General features: G+C 54.7%; 1 protein-coding gene across 4 annotated transcripts in view; it reads left to right on the top strand.

Moving 5' to 3' along the window:
- Nucleotides 1–15,570, top strand: part of Ccdc85c (coiled-coil domain containing 85C) — a 74,662-nt gene that overhangs the window by 41,059 nt on the left and 18,033 nt on the right. The window lies entirely within an intron of this gene.

The raw sequence follows: 15,570 nt of genomic DNA, 5'->3' as shown, positions 1-15,570 counted from the left end.
CAAAGTCTTGTCTGCTGCCCCAGCACCAAATTGTCATGGGCCGCCTACTCTTAATGACACAGGACCAGTTTTGCAGGAAGGAGGGGTGGGGTGTCAGCTGGACTCCCTAAAGCCTGTGGCCTGGAGAGTGGGTCTGCCCAGCTAACTTGGGGTCTTTTTATATTCGCCCCTCCTGAGGCTCTTCAGCCACAGGTGTAAGAGGACCAAAGATGTGGAGTCTGCTGGGAGTCACAGAGGAGCTTCCTGCCAATTGCCTGTCTCTAGCCCCTTGTATCAGGGGTCTCGATTGAGGTGGGCACCGTCCTTCTATACGTGGGGTAGAGATCTTGGCCCCCTGTGGCTTTTGGGCCATTGAAAAGAGCAGTAGGCCTTAGCTTTGTAAATGGTGCCCTTCCTCTATGGTCACAGGAAATGCTGCTCATATTTTGCCCTGGGTTTCTGTTAAGGTTTGGTTCCAGGCTCAGGGTAGGAGGAAGTCCTTGCAAGGAGCAGTGATGAGAGGTGGTTATTCCTGCTGTAGGTTGGAGCCTCACAGCCAGGGCTGCTAGGCCAGGATTAACCTGGTCTAGCATGGAGGGGCTGCCCTCAGCCTGATGTGGGGCATTTAAATTCAGTGCCAGCCGATGTGATGAGCTGTCCTTGGCAGGTTCAGGCCTCTGTTATCTTGGTGGGACAGGCTCTGGCCCAGCGGGGGTGGGGGGAGAACTAGTGCTGGACATGTCCCCTCTCTCTGTAAGTGCTTTGGCTCCAGGCCCAGGGGAGCCGTTGCCTGTTTGGTACAGCTGACTTCCCAGTGCATTGTAATAGGCAGGAGGTGTCCCTGGAGGGAGCCTGGCTTCTCCCCTTGGTCTGGATTTCCTGTGTCACTCAGGAAAGCCTGCCCCTCCTCTAGAGCTAGGTTTCAATCCTAGGCTTTGGTGTCCCCTCAGAGCTGCCTTGAGGTTGTTGATGGACCAAATTGCATGCTTGGTGGGGTTTGTGATTGGCAGCCGGCAACATTCTCAGCTCAGTTCCTTGTCCTGGAGACCTTTCTTCAGGACACAGGGGCTGTTTTGAGTACACTGAGTCCCACTGAAGCCCCGGAGCCTCCTGAGAGCACACACGTGCTGCGGTGGCGGGCAGAGCCTCATCTGTCTCCTGGCATCGAGGAGTCATCTGAGGTGGCGGGTTGATCATACTTCCTGCCCTGTGGTTCTGTTCTAGATGATCTTGTCACCATTGTCCATCTGTCCATCTGTCTTGTTTTGTTTGTTTGTTTGACCAAGCTAGCATGGAGCTTGAGGCGGTCCTCCTGTCTCAGCCTCCCTACACCTGATATCCTCATTCATGGGTGTCTGGCCACCAGACTAGTTGTGACTCTTTCACAGATAAGGGGACCTGAGACCAGAAACTTCCCAGGCCTGTGGACTAGGGAGGTGGCTCAGTGGGTAAAGCACTCTCTGTGTGAGCGTGAGGACCAGAGTTCAAATCCACGTAAACGCGGGGCTGCCTTGGTGTCAGTGTTTCAGAGGAAGAGGCCAGATTCTCCGGAGCAAGCTGGCTGGACCAGCTAGAGCTGCAGATGCTGGGTTCAGATGAGAGACTCTGCTTCAGCCTGTAAGGTGGAGAGTGACCAGGGAAGATATTGAACACGAGCCTGCCTACGGCCACCACATGCCCATGCCATGTATCCCTGCAAACACTTATGCGACCACGGGACATGCCTGGAAAAACAGGCTACGGGCGGGACTGGACCTCCTGCCTTCCATGGGTGTGGCTCTTCAGATGTCTCTTGGCCACAGGCGAGAGGGCCGGCCTCAGTGTCCCCTTTGGTACCAGCTCTGGACCGAGTGCTTGTGCCTAAGGACCGGGGCTCCTGGGCCCAGGCAGCAGCTGGCAGAGCCCGAGAAGCACACGGCAGTGTTCAGTGGTGGAGAGGTGCCAGGCAAAGAGGTGTTTTTTTTTTGTTTTTTTTTTTTCCCTTTAAGAGTTTCAAAGTGGGTGGTTGTTCACGAGAGAAATTGGAAAAAGTAAAAAAATAAAGTAAAATCAAAAGCACAACTCACACAGCCTAGGCTTGTTGGAAAGTCTCCCTCAGGAGTGTTGTTTTCTTCCAGTGCAAGGGTGTGTCGGTTGATCAGTCGGCTGCTGGTGATGGGCGTGTGGTCAGCGTGGACACCGCCTAGCTCAGCCCCACCTCGCAGCTGAGCGCCAGAGGGACATGGTGGAGAGCAGGGGTGGGGGAAGAGATTCAGGACAGGACACAGCCCCCAAGAACGCATTTCCCATGATCTGCCTTCAACTAGACTCCCCCCTTTCGAGAAGAGTCTGCAACTTCTCTGTAATATCAGCAAGTCCGCAAATGGATTAATTGATTGATTATAACAGAACCTCATGATCCAGTCACCTTCTTAGTGACTGGAGCTTCCAATGGGAAGCCAAGCCTTTGACATATGATCCTTTACCGGGGGTCACTGTATAGCTACACTGTAAATGTGTCCCTTTCTTCCTTCTCTCTCTTCTTCCCTCCCTCCCTCCCTCCCTCCCTCCCTCCCTCCCTTCCTTCCTTCCTTCCTTCCTTCCCCAGACTCTTACAAAATAGGAATTTTTTTTTCCCCAGTGAGATTGTAATTCCTGTCCTTCATTATCAATATCATTGTCCCTTGGGTAGAGACAAATGACTGGCCATGTGCCAGGGAGGAATGACTCAAGGCCCAGGTGTTGTTCTCGTAGGCAGTTGTGGGGCCTGTGTTCTGGGGCACTGGCTCTTGTCCTGGCCACACCGACCACTTGCCCCATGACCTCAGACGAGGCCACCTTTGGCAGGGGCCATCTGCCAATCAGGCCCTTTGTTTCTGTGCCCCGGGCTCTGAGTGTCCCTGCCCAGAGCCTTGTGCATCTATCTTCCTGGCGGGGAGTAAAAGGTGGCTGTTACTTGTCTCCTGTGCGGTGGTGACACAGAGGGCGGGTCCCTCATTCCCTGCCCCTCCTGCTGGGCGCTCCTGGAGGACCAAGGCCTATTTGCTCTCCTTAGTAACCAAATATTGACCTCACCCTGGCACCGGTTCTCATCTAACCTTTGGGTCTGTTCTGGTTCATATCTCCCTTAAAGAAACACAGCGTTGTGGGCAGGTGCTGTGGCACACAGCCAGGGTGAGCCGTACCCACCTGTACCCACCCATGGATGGCCACCTGGGCTGGAAGGTTTTGGAAGCTGTCAGCTCCCTGTTGATGGAAGGCTCTTGTGGGGCCCAGAGAGTGAAAGGGACCTGTCTGGAAGCACACAGCAAGGTGGCAGCAGGGCCAGGCCTTGATCACAGGCCCCCTGCACAGGGATTCTGTCCTGTGACTGCAGGCACTCAGGCACCTCCTTATTGTGGGGCCTCAGGTGCACCCCTCTCTTGCTGAGAGCCTGAGGTGGAGGAGGTCTGACCCTAAGAAAGGCTGGGACCCTCTGAGACAAGGAACATTGATTCTGGGGATGGTGTTAGCCAGAGTGATGCCTTCTGTTGATGGGAGTCTTCAGTAAGTAGCAGGGCACTCCTGGCTCCCACTCTGTTCCTGTGGGGACCCTACAGGGTGAGAGAAGCTTTCAGCACAGAGAAATGAGGGTGATCAGCTGCTCTCCCTGCTGCAGATGCCAGGATCTGGTGCTGGACTCAGCCTTAGAAGCCTGAGATGTGGGGCATGTTCATTCCCTGGTCAGAAATATTCCATGCTGGGCTCGGCCAGCATCAGCAGAGGGATCAGCAGAGTGGATGGTAGGGCCCTCCTCCGGTGGAGGCTATACTGAGGTCAGCACCACATGGGGAATAAATGGCCTGTTTGGGGTTCAAACCCACAGCTTGTGCTGGTGGAGACTTGGAGGAGCTGGGAGAAGATTATAACTCCCTCCTCCTCAACCGGGCTCTAGCCCCTACATTCCGGAGTCTGTCCACCACCCACCATCCCCAGTGGCCCCCATGTGGGGGCCCCGGCTTCTTGCTCACAGATGATGACCCTAGGGGCTCAGAGGTGACTAGTCCCTGGTGAAGTCTGATAAGCTTTTCTGTGACTAGAGAGTGCCAGATGCCGTGCAGGAAGTGGAGGGTTTTCCAGGCAGTGCCCTAAGCCAAAGGTGACCTTTGAGGCCCGGGAGTTTGTGACCCTCCTTCCTTGTTGTGGGAGAACCTTGGGTTCAAAGGTTCCAACCATATTTCTGGGTGAAGGCCTCTGACCAAAGGGTCACTGAGTGAGCTAGTTGGCAGCCCCTTGCATCTGCCTCAGTGCCAGTACCTGCAGTGGCTACCACCTTCTCCCCAAGGGGCCTTATACAGGCGCTGCCCCATGTCTCAGGAGGTTGGGAAGCCTGGTGCAAGTCTCCACTGTGCTGAGAGGCACTGGAGAGATGACACTGCCTAGCACACATAGGCACACAGACTCACCTTTGACTGGCATGGTGCCGCCCTTTTTCTGGGGTCTGGTCCTAGCTCCTACCTTCCCTGCATCTGTAGCACTGTTTAGTGCCCCCTCCCCCCGCCCCGAGACCTGGTAGAGGCAGATGTTCAGCTGAGTTCAGGTTAGCCCTCCATAAACCCTGCACAGCCTTCCCACAGCGGAGCCTTGTGCTAGGGAACCCAGAGACCTCTCGGTCCCTACGGTATCTTGCAGGGTAAGTGAAACTGGGGCTCTGTGTGTGCGTGAGAGTTACACATAGCCTTGACTCTGAGTGTAGGTGTCAGTTTCCCATGGCTCCTGCCACTGACTGCAGCTGTGGAGGCCCAAACAGCCTCAGGCTCTTTGACTCTTGAGGTCAGAAATGTTGGAGGTGCACAGGGATGACATGAGGGAGATCCCCTCCCCCACCTCTCCTGGCATCTAGAAGTTTCAGTTTTCTGACTTCAGCTGGGACGTCGGTCCGGCTTTGCTCTTCATTCGTACCAGAGTGTTAGCTCACCTCTCCATCTTGAGGGGTCGCCTTGATCTCAGCCGAGTCCCCTTTGCCACGCGAGGGGGAGGGGCAGGCGTCCACATTCCCTCAGGACTACTACGGGAATCTCTTTGAGGGTGATGCTCTTCTGCTGACTTCTGTTGTCCTTCTGTTGTTCTGCTGGCCTTACACAGAACAAGGCCCCCTGCTGTCATTAGGGGAAACTGAGGCACGAGGGTGCACGGAGGGTGGTGCTGGGGCTCTTGGCCCATTCCTCTTCTTGGCGCACATGTGTGTGCGTGTGGTGTGTATGCGTGGTTGGTGTGTGTGCTTGCTAGTTTAGGTGTGCACGTGTGTGTGTGTGTGTGTGTGTGTGTGTGTGTGTGTGTGTGTGCAGGGCTCATGAATGTGTAGGGAGGTCAGAGGTCAATGGCGGGTGTCTTCCTTGTTGATTCCCTCTCTACCTTTAGCTTGTGAGTCAGGGTCTCTCCCCAAACCTGGGGCTTACAGATTCAGCTGATCTGGGCTGGCCAGGGAGCCTTGAACTGCTCTCTACTTTCCTTGGGCATCTGCACCCCTGCTGGGTTATGAAGCATGCACCACTGTGAAGGGCTTTTTTTTTTTTTTTTTTTTCAATGGCTCCTGGGGTTCTGAACTCAGGCCCTCCTGCTTGCTCAGCAGGCACTTTACCAACCGAGGCTTCTCTCCAGCTCTGACACCCGCTCCTTCTGACTGGTCTCCTGTGCACTGGCCTCCCCCTTAATACCCATTACCAGTCCCCAGTGGCTGAAGCGTACCCCCCCAACTGGAAGCTTGGCCAGGGCAGCTCTGCCAGGCTAGGCTTGTCTCTAATCTTTTCCGCCACCCTGCTGTTGGTTAGACGCTGTTCACAAGCCCTGCCTTTCTCCTTAGGCAGATCCTCACTGTCCGTTGTAATTAATTGCAGGGATGCTGTCTCCCGGGAGACAGAACCACAGCCCCATCATGGCCTCTGGATGGTCTGGGCCTTCTGCCCTCTTTTCTTGGAGCGGGTAAAGGACTGGGAATAGGAAGGGGCTGGTTCAAGTTCATAAAGCAGGTGGGACAGAGAGCTGCTGCTGACAGGTGGCTTCCTTCCTGTCCACCAGACTCATTCCCACCTACAAACTTGCCTCCCCGCCTCCTGAAGGCTCCCTTCAGAATCCAAGGTGTCCATGGAGGTCTCTGTAGGGCTTCTGCAGGGCTCTCTGGGGCAGGCTAAGAACGGGTCCTGGCAACGGATCGTATGAGCGTCAGGAGCTCTTGTGTTGTGCTTTGGAGGCCTGGTGGATGCCAAGACGTTTTACCTTTTAAAAAATCACTAATATATTAAATAGTTAAGCTTAGGGAACAGAACGGCCATCCATCCCCAAGGCGCCCCTTGCCCATTACAGTGACAGCAGCTAGGTGTGTTGGCTTCAGATATTTGCTCTTTAAGAAGCAGGCTCCACAGGCAGAGCGTGTGTGTGTGTGTGTGTGTGTGTGTGTGTGTGTGGCTGAGGGAGGGGGGCGACGCTGTGTGTCTTCTGTTTTCCCCAAGAACCACCGTCTGGCACTCTTCCTTCTTGTGTATGGTTTTCGTTTGCCTGTCTGGCAGCTTGTCTGTAAACAGTACACGGCCGTGCTTCCCAGGGTGGCAAAGCCTTACATAAGTGGGGTCGCTGGTGTCCCCCATGGACCTGCTCCCCTGAGATGTGTCCTTGTGAGCTGTGTTCCCTCGATGTGTTTATTTTTATCATTATTTGACCACTCTTATGGCTGGCCTCCCCAGGAGGATGCTGGCAGATGCCCCGTGCCTGTGTCTTTGTCCACCTGTGTCTCAGTTTTTGGAAGGACTGAGCCTTTCAGCTGCAAAAAGCCAGCCAGGTACCCTGTCCTGCTGGGCAGCCAGCGGCCCCCCTGCTGCCCCCTGTGGGTCGTGGCTGGTATTGTCCTTTGCACCTGCCAGCCGACAGGCCACATCTCCCCCACACAGGCTGTCTCTCCTCCACGGATGGGTAGCTAGGGTCTTCTCACCTTCCTGGCCTCTCAGTTTCCTGTGGTGACTGTCCTTTGCTTTGCTTTTGTGGGGTTGAGGAGTTCTGTGTGTATCGGCCACTCTGAAGTGGGCCTTCGTTACGCCTACTCCGCCGGCCCCCCGCGCGGCCACTTGGCCTCTTGGCCTCCGACGTGGGTGAAGTATCTGTTTCTGATTCTTATGCAGTTCACACAGCCTGGCTCTTTTGTTGTTGTTTTCTTAGTTAAGAAATGCTTCTCTCTCTGAAGGTTAAATGTAATAAAATGATATAAAGATGGAAAGCAGTATCAGAGTGGGATTCGTATACTAAAAATGTATGTGTGTGTCTATAAGTATTTATACATACACATACACACACAGCACTTCTACATATAGAAAAACATGTAATTAATGTCTTCTATTATTTTAAATATTATATTCATATATACATACATATATATGTATAGTGTGTGTGTGTGTGTGTGTGTGTGTGCGTGCGCGCACACATGCACCATAGCTTATGTATCTTGGTCAGAGTAACTTGCAGTTGGCTCTCTTACATCATCTGGGTCCTGGGGGTGTGACTCAGGTTGCCAGGCTTGGCAGCGAGCACCCTCACCCCGCTGAGCGGTCACACCAGCCCTTGTTTATTATTTTTAAGGTGGAGTCTTATATAGCCCAGGCTGGCCTCCAGCTCCTGCTCCGCCGCTGTCTCAGCTCCCGAGTGCTGAGGTTACAGGAACGCAGCAGTACACTGGCGCAGCCCGTCAACCTCACAGAAGGAAACCCTGCACCTACCAGGACCCGTTCCCCACCCCTCTCTGCTCCAAAGCAAGCCACGGACCTTTCAGCTCCAAGGGTTGCCTCTCCGGGACAGGTCACACAAATGGTGTGACACAGGCTGGCTGTTCAAGCAGATGCCTGTAGTCCCAACACAGGAAGCTCAGGAGGGCAAGGGCAGCTTGGACCACATGAGACCCTATCTTTAAAACAAAAACAAAAACAAAAACAACCAGTTTCTTTCCTGTGGCATAACATGGCCCAGGTCACACAGATCGTAGGGGCATTAGAACAGCCGTGTGTTACAGTGGGTTTTCACGCATAACTGACTTATCTTTCTGTGTGTGTTGTGAGGTGGGCTGGGCACCACAGTCAGTGGAATGCCCCCCCTTCCCCCCCCAGCACAGAGCAACATAAAACCACCCCTGAGGGGGGCCAGCTTCTTGTGGGTCCAGCCTTTCTCCCTTGCTTCCTTTTCCTGCAGTGCTGGCCTGGTAGAACTCTTAAGTTTTACCGCCCACCTGGCCCTGTTCCTGTTCTTGCTGCCTCAGTGAAGCCCCGTCCAACAGGGTCTGCCTGGGGACCCCTCTTTATCTCGCTGTGGGGCATTGGATCTCCACCCTGCTGCTCCCCCACCGCTTCCCACATGCTGGTCACCCTGCTGTCCCTCTCAGCCCTGCGCATAGCTGGAATGTCCCTGGTGTGTCCTTGCCCTCCGTCCTTCCACACTTCCTGGCTCTGGGGACCCAAGTGCCATCTAGCAGTTGCTTTCTTGGTCTTCTCTCCATGTCAGCTGAGGCTTGGTGGCCGCACCCCCATCTCAGCACTTGCTGTTTCTGTGCTCAGACCCAGCACAGTGCTGGGGACTGCGTTGGATTTGACTTAGAGTTCAGCTGGACTGGTTATCTGTCAGTCAGAGCCAGGAGGCTGGGGAGGCGGGGTATCCCACTGGTCCCAGCCCTAAGTGGTACATTAGCACTGCCCAGAGAGTCTTTCAAAAGATATATTGATGCCCAGTACCCCCACCCCACTCAGTTATCCCCAGAAAGAGATCAGATCTTAAAAGTTCCTTGTGGGTAGGCGTCAAGGTGTGCCATGTAGCTGGGTGCTGAGAGCCACGAGCTCTGTCCTGACTGGCTGACAGGTGCACACGGTCATTGGTATTGGTGACACTGGGGGCAGGCAATGAGGAGGGTGTTGTGAGTGTTCAGCTGCTCTTGGCTTACTTTTATGACCAGGTGTAGCAGTGGAAGACACAAGAAAGGACATTCTTCGCCCCTTGTCGCCTGGTTTGAGACAGTTACACAGTTACAACTGTCCATCTGTCCGACTGTCTATCTATCATTCTTTCTATCTATCCATTCTATCTGTCACCATTTTTTCTTTCTTTCTATCTATCTATCGATCTATCTATCTATCTATCTATCTATCATTCTATCTATCTATCTATCTATCTATCTATCTATCTATCTATCTATCTATCCATCCATCCATCCATCCATCCATCCATCCATCCATCTATCATTCTTTCTTTCTTTCTATCTATCTATCTATCTATCTATCTATCTATCTATCTATCTATCTAAGAGCGTGTGTGTTAGAGAGTCAGCGTTAGAGATCAAGACTACTCGGTGTGTATCTATGGGTACATGTGTGCCTTGGTTCACGTGTGGAGTCCCAGGACAACTTGTGAAAGTAAGGTTTCTCCTTTCACTATGTGGACTTCAGGATTGCACTCAGGAAGCACCTTTACCCATGGACCATCTTGCTGACTTGTCTGTCTGTCTGTCTGTCTGTCTGTCTGCCTGTCTATCATGTATATTGTAGAGAAACACATTTGCAGAGAGTCGAATGACCCTTCCACTGGGGTCACCTAAGACCACCAGAAAGCACAGATATTAACATGATGATTCACAACAGTAGCAAGATTGCAGTTATGAAGTAGCCACAGACTAGTGTTATGATTGGGGAGGAATGGTCCCACTCCTCCCCAACAGGAGGAGCTGTGTTGAGGGAATGTGGGGGAAGGTTGAGAACCACTGCTCTCGAACTTTCCTCACTCCGAGTCCAACCAGGCCTAGGGCTTGGGGCTCAAGATCCTGGAGAGAAGAAGGGGCTAGGGTTCATGTAACTTGGAAGAGTGCACCTAGAGCCTGGGCTCATGGAAGGGTGTGCGTCTCCTTGTACCATGAAGATCACCCTGCTGCCAGACGGGAGGAGAGGAGAGGAAAGAGCGGTGGCTTCAGAAACCCCTCCTCACGCCCCAGTGGGTGGCCACGGCAGATGTTCACTGAGACTCGTGGTTGTAAGTGGAAACACGATTCCCTTTCAGTGCCCACCTGGCTAGTAGAACTCTGCAGCAGTCATGGTGCCCTGCACCGTCCTGCACGCCCGTGGTAGACTGTGAGTGACTCTTGGGGAGAGTGTACGGCTCCCCTAACCTGTCTTGATGGTGCTTCTTCTTGCTTTATCTGTAAACAGGGCTCGAGCCCCTCGGGGCTACAACGGCAGCTAGAATGCAATGGGGACCCACACAGCTTCCGTGTATGGGCACTGGTGCAGGCGCTCCCATACCTGTCGGGTGCCATACGCCTGCATTCGCCCTGTGCGGTGTCAGTACACACCAGCCTCCTCTCCTGACAGTTGTTCTTGTCACCCATCCATCAAGCTGGAGCCCCTCCCAGAAGGGAATGCACTGCTCTCCTGGTCCCAGGGGTGTCTGGCTTTGCACTCGCCGGCAGACAGCTTGCCCTGGAACGTAGAATCTTGCCACCTACCTGGCAGGTCACTGAGGAACAGAGAGGCCAGAGGCTCAAACCCATCTGGCATTGAGGAAGGAAGGTGCCTTACTCTGCTATGCAGTCTTGATGGCCGTACCCTTGCCACAGACTTGCTAGGAATCTCCTGTGCTCCAGAGACTTCCACCCAGCAGAGGCCAGGCAACAACTCCTTCCTCTCCCCTAGCAACGGGGCGCTCATCCCCTCTGCTAGCCCGAGTTGTTGTGAAACTTGGTGGTTCTTCTCAGGAGACTTGTGTGAACAGAGCACCCCAGCCGGGGCTTTCGAGGGGGACGTGAAAGGGCTCTGGCAGCAGAGAAGCAGGGTACTCAGGAGCATGTTGTTTTCCAGACCTTTCTGACCGGGCACACGGGCAGCAGTTACCAGGAATGACAGCCCTGGACCATCTGCTCTTGAGCAGGAAGTGTGGTCAGGGTGGCCTCTGCTGCCATATGGAGTCCAACTAAGGTGAGGAAGGCTGCCTGGGAAGAGGAGGCCACAGCATCTGTGCCCCAGAGTCTGCAGTAAGACCTAGCTATCACCTGCTCCCAGGACCTATGGCCACCTTCCTACCTCCCCGAGCCCCAGTTCCTTTATCTGTAAGCCGAGAGTGTCCAGTAACAGGGAGAAACGGGGTCCGGTGTCTGGGAGGCCCATGGCTGGCACTCCATGAGCATATGTGGTCATATTGATGCTTGCATGAAAGGTCCTGTCTGATGGTGACCCTGGTGCTTGGACCCCTGGAGCTGGGGTCCCAAGAACCCCTGAGAGGAGAGTTCAGGGCTTGTTCTCATTGGCCCTGTCCTGCCTGCATGACTCTGGGTGCCCCTGGGCTTTGTTGATGGACTCTGTGAAGGGGACAGTGCCTCCCTATGCAGTGTCAGGTCTAGGGATCTATGGGAAGAGTGGGCTTGCAGTTCCGGGAGTGAGCTGGAAGCACAGCCAAGGTTGTGGTCGCTCTGTGCTAACAGGGTAGGGACTCCACCCTCAGGCCTGCCCTCTTCACTTTCCATGGCCCACTCTGGCTGTGGGCTGGAGTTTGTCCCAGAGCAAGACACATCAGGCCTTTCTTCTGCAGGCTTCCCATGCTGAGTGCATGTGGGGGAATAGTGTCGTCCCCTGTGCAGGCAAGTCCAGGGCTGGGAGGAAGAAAGCAAGGATGCACGAACCTGCTTCACGAGAAAGATGTGCCCTCAGACTGGCCTTAATTCCTGTCCGGCCAGAGCGGGAAGGGGCCTGTGAATGACGTAGGTCCTTTCTGAAAGTTACCCTTCCGACCTGTGCATCCGTCAGTCCCAGGCCACCACTGACAAGACCGACCCCTCCCAGGGTAGAGGAAGGAGAAGGCAGTTACATCAACTGCACCGGTGGCTTAGTGGCCCCATGAGCCAACTCCTGCAAACCCCGGTAGCTTCTGGGCATAATCCCAGGGTACCACGTGCCCAGGTCACCTGCTAACGATCTGCGAAGAGGTCTGGTTGTCCCCAGACCTTGCAGGTAGTGACAGGGAAAGGAGATGTCAGGATCTTGCTCAGAAGGAAGGGTGGCTACAGAGGCAGCACAGGAGGGGGACCCAGAGAGGAGGCACCGCTTCCCACTTTCTCCTCAGCCTTAGCAGACCCTGTTGGCACCCTGCCCATCTTCCTTAGGCCCTCACAGCTTCTGAGCTCCCTGCCCACTTCACCCGGCTGTCCTGAGGCTTTCTGTGTGGAAGTGTGGTGTCATGCCTCCCCGGCCCCTAAGAGCCCATTGGGGCATGGGCTGACTTTGCTGCCCTTTAACTGGCGTCTTCTGACTCTGGCTTCTCTTACTTCTGTCTCCATGCTTCCTGTGGTCGCTCCCTAAATAGCCTCCCCCCAACCCCCCACCCCAAGTCTTGATTCTTTGAGAGCTCACTGTAGCTGCTGCTGCTGCTGCCTGGGAGCTCATGGCCCCAGAGCCAGGGCAGGAGGCTGGAGAAGAGGCTGCAGTGGTAACATCTTGCCAGGAAGGGAACGCAGACTGTATGGGTCACATGACCTAGATCTTCCTCACAGGCTCTGAGCAGCCTGTGGGCTAAAGGTCATCAGCAGGACAAGCTCGGGGCACTCGAGGCAGAGTAGGAACGGTGTCCATCGGGAAGTCTACCCACGGGTTCCCTAGGAAGCAGAGGATGCCCAAGGACGGAGAAACGGGGGCCGGAGTCTGCTGCTAGGAAGCGTGCTGTTCAGAAACTGGAGGCAGAGGCAGGTGAATTTCTGAGTTCGAGGCCAGCCTGGTCTACAGAGTGAGTTCCAGGACAGCCAGGGCTACACAGAAAAACCCTGTCTCGAAAAACAAAAACAAAAAAACCAAAAAAACCCAAAAAAACCAAAAAAACCCAAAAACAAAAATATAAAAGAAACTGGGCCATGACCCTCCCAGAACTGATGGGTACCAAGCAGACTGGGTGGATTCCAGGGGACACCTTAGCCAGCTCTTCACAGGCCCCTCCTGTGAGCACTGCCTTCATTTTTGCCTGCAGGCAGCTTAGCTGGGAAGTGGCGTTTCTCTCCCCTTGGCCCAGCCCTGGTTACTGTGTGTGTGTGTGTGTGTGTGTGTTGGGGGGGGGGGCTGGGATTAATTTAATTACCCACCCCACTGCTGCAGCCGGGGAGGCACCTGATGAGCTCATGAGTGAGTTTCAGGGCCAGTGGGGAGCATGAGTCTCCTCTGGGAGCTGGGGCCTTGCAGCCCCAACCCAGGCAGCCTCCCTTACGTCCATTGTCCTTTCTGCTCCTGACCCAAGGGGAGCCCAGAGACCCAGCTGCCTGCCTGGGAACGGGGTGGGAACAGGGTCACACATGGAGAACTTAAAGCTGAATGGCTGGTGCCCTCCGTGGGCGGGCGGAAGCTAAGAGGCGGGAGGGAACCTACTCTTCTAATTCAGAAGGAAGGTCTCTTCTTGCTCTGGAATTACTTGAAAATTGACTATAAATGGTATAAGTAAAAAAAAAAAAGTCACACGTTCCTCATGTGAGCCACACTGTGGACTGAAAGAATATATGCTAAGGCTGGAGGCTTCTTGCCCACTCAGCAGGAGTCCATGGGGGGCGGGGGGGGGGAGATGGGTGGGCCAGTGACAGTGGGCTTGTTGACATCTTCACTTGGTGGTGTTGGTTGGGTCCCCGCCTGGGTTAAATGGAGACTGCACCTAGGGACCGAGTGAGTGCGTGCGTACTTCGTGTTTGCAGCCATGCCAGGGAGTTTTACCATAGCATGGAATCCAGAAGAGAGGTGTGTGGGAATGCTCGTGCCTCTCTGAGAGCAAGCTCCACTTCAGTGCTCTGCCCAGCGTGTTCCCAAAGGCTGGCCTGCAGGAGGGGAGGGGCTAAGCTTTCTTTAAAACTCAAGGGTTTCTTGTAGTTTAGGCTGGCTTCAAGCTCTCTGCCTTTGCAAGGCTGCTCTTGCTCTCCTCGCCCCCCACTGTCACTTCCCAAGTGTCAGGCATGTGCCACCACACACAGTCTGTGCAGTGCTGAGGGTTGAACCTAGGACCTCATGCACGGTAGGCGGACACCCTACCAGCTGAACCTCATCCCCAGCCCTCATAGGGGTGCTTTCTGGGATGTGCCCCTCCTCCCTCCACTGCTGCACAGCTGGAGTCCCCTTGGCAGCATGTAGGATCAGGAGCGTCCCATTTGTTCCATGTTTGCCTTTCTACTCTCAGAGAGACCTGATAGACCTCGAGTGCATGCAAAGCCCTTTCCTATCTGGTAGAGTCGTCGTACCTAAACCAACGGAGGCATCTCTAGCTACAGCCTCTGTGGATGGCTAGAGTCCTCATCAGGGCCTCGTAGACAGGGAGAGACCCCTGTGCTAACCTGGAGCGTGCGAGGGACCTGTCTCTTGAGTTCTTGGAAACTCAGTATGGGGCTGTGCAGTGAGGCCGGGCGCCCCGGGCAGTAGGGCAGTATTGCCCGTTGGAGCCACCCTGTGCCCGGTACTGCTGTCATTCCTCAGGCTGTGCTGGCTAGGCCTTAGCAGGGAGCTGCCCTCCTCTCCTCCCCTGTAAAAGGCTCCACATTCCTAAGAGGTGACTGTTGGGAATGAGGAGGAGGGAGGTTCTGATTTTTTTGTTCTCCAGCCTGTGGGTTGGGCCTTGCTCCCTGCTCCCTGCTCCCTGTTCCCACACTTTTACCGTTCTCTGCTACACCAGATGCTCTGTAGGGCCCTGAGGATCTAGGCTGAGTGGGTGGGGGGCTCCTGAGGGTTCCAAAGGTACTCCCTGGGGAACAAAGTGTGTCCCTTAACAGGCGGGTCAGAGCCCACCGGTGTGAGCCTAGGCATTCCTGGGGACAGCGGTGGGCTTCATAGCCACTCCTTATTAGAACCTGTGGATAAGGGGTGGAGGAGAGGGGTAAGATATCTGCATTCCGCATGAGGACGTCAAGGGCAGGCTTCCCAGGGGTCATGCTGGCTTTGTGCTAGAAGGGACAGATGCCTCATTGTCCACTGCAGGTCCCCAGCCTCTTCTGCCCACCTGGAAGTTGTAGAAGCCCCTGGATTTTATTCCCTAGCCCTACCCTGAGGTGGACTCACTCAGTAGCCCCGGCTTTGCTCGGCTTGTCTGCTGCCCCTGTGTTGTTCTGAGGTTGAGGGTTAGAGTGTTAAGTACCTGGGAGACTCTGCATTTCTTGGGAGAGGGGATACAGGTGGTGACTCACCGAGCCGGTGGACAGAGTCCTAGCTGGCCACTTAACCTTGTAGCCTCTAGCAAGAGTTTCAACAGTCCATCTTCACTGGGTGTCTGGCTGACTGAGGTGTCCCAATCCATCAGCCCCACAGGGTGCTTGGGACAGGCCCTGCAGTTCCCATCCCTGCTTGCGGCTTCCCTTCCTGTCTTCCGGTCCTTGAGTCCCCCAAGTCAGGTGCCTTCCACTGCAGCCTGGGCTGAGGATGGTCAGGGGGGCTGCCCCTCTGCTGCTGGGGAGGAGGACAGGGGCTGTGGGGTAGGCAGGCAGGGACAGCAGAATGGGGCTAGGGTTCAACGAGACTTTTGCCAGCTTTTCTGATGGGAGGAAAAAAAGCAGGGGCAGTGTGGTGGGGGTGGGTGCACTTTATTTCCTGGGATGTGTTATAAGTGGGATTG

Source organism: Mus caroli, chromosome 12 (assembly GCF_900094665.2).
Source record: "Mus caroli chromosome 12, CAROLI_EIJ_v1.1, whole genome shotgun sequence".
NCBI lineage: Eukaryota > Metazoa > Chordata > Mammalia > Rodentia > Muridae > Mus > Mus caroli.
Note: the sequence above shows the minus strand (reverse complement) of the source record. Positions and strands in the feature narration are given on the sequence as shown.